Here is a 1,617-nt window from a genome sequence, read left to right as displayed (position 1 = left end):
AATATGTACCACAAACTTGGTGACTTAAGAAAAAAAGAACAAAAAGAAGAATTATTCTTGTATAGATCTGGAACCTGGAAGTTTAAGATCAAAGTGTTTACAAAGTTCACTCTTTGGCTGCTTTGAGAGACAAGATCTTCCACACTTGTCTGCAAAGGTCTGGTGGCTGCCAGCAACCCTTTCATTTATTTGCTTATAAATAATCTCTGCCTCCTCACTACATTGCACTTTTACATATCTCTGTCTAAATTTCCTTTTGTGATAAGTATACCAGTCATTGGGTAAGGTAGTGTAGAAGGATGATATTTAGATTCATCATGTTATTAAGGACCCTATTTCAAAATAATTCACTTTGATAGTTCTGTTAAGAGTTTAGAGTATAATTTTGAAGGACATAATTCTGCCCATTATGCTGAATATTTCATAATGGCTTGGGAGACTCTTTTGCAGGTTTCTAGATAAGCAGAGACCATATGATATTTTAATTTTTTATCCTTTCAAATAATTACTTTCTTTTTTTTTTTTGAACAGAATATATTTATTGAGGGAAAGAAAGCTCCTGTCTGAGAGAGGGACTGGGTTACCCCCAAAGTTATTAATTTCTAGTGTGTACTATAAGCTTCCCTGTGTATCCAAAGCCTGACTTGATATTGCTACAGCAGAATCTCTCTGGTTTCATTCACTCAGGTGTAACAGTCCTTTCCTTTCCTAACTACTTTCTTCATTAAATAGTAATGTGGATGTGCATGTAGATGTTTGTGTGGAAAGCTTACTTGTAAGCTTTCATATAAAAAAGATAATGCAATGAATTAGGTGCCCTTTCACAATCTCCACTAAGAACAAGATTCTTTGATCCGTTCATTTGATGTCTTCATTCATAAAGGTTACTGAACCCAAGGCAGTTTTCTAAGCTTTAGTTTACAAAATACTGCAATTTTAATTCTTCTCTGATGCATAAAATGGATCGTGAGTCACTGTGGAAATAGAATGAAACTTTGGAGATTAGAACGTCAGTAAGCTTAGAGTAAAATGCTTTATTTATATGGGAAGAGAACTCATACCAGCTGTTTTAGAAGTTCACTGCATAACTTTTCTAAGGGTCTTACGGCAGCATGTATCCATAACGTGGGAAAATTGACATAAGTACTAAAAAAGTACCATACTTATGTAAACAAAAACCTAGATATAATTTTAAAATCCCTAAGGAAAGTTTTGTCTCAGTGGAAAACTGTATATTGTCTCTAGCATACATTTTTATAGTAGCACCTAGGTTGGAGGTTTTCACTTGCTTTCTTTGTTTACCAACCTTACTCTATTTCATCAAATTAGGCTGTGTGTGATTGTCACCCATCAGAAATATGAAGACAAGATAGATCTTTATAACAAGAGATGTAACTTTTGCATCTGACAAGGTTAGTCAAATCCCCTCAGGATTTACCCTGAAACCCTGCACCACAGGTTGCAGATCCTTTGTCAGTGTCAGCTATGGGGATGAGTCATGGCTATTGCTTGGCCAATTTGCTTTCTGTGAACCATCCAGCAGAAAAGTATAAAAACAAGGTGTAAAAAGTAAAGACATATTAATATGCTGAGCTGTAAAAGGCTCAAGTAAACAAC

The sequence above is a fragment of the Octodon degus genome, unplaced genomic scaffold (genome assembly GCF_000260255.1).
Source record: "Octodon degus isolate 3935 unplaced genomic scaffold, OctDeg1.0 scaffold00294, whole genome shotgun sequence".
In the NCBI taxonomy this organism is placed as follows: Eukaryota; Metazoa; Chordata; class Mammalia; order Rodentia; family Octodontidae; genus Octodon; species Octodon degus.
The sequence above is the reverse complement of the archived record's forward strand: the minus strand, read 5'-3'. Positions refer to the sequence as shown.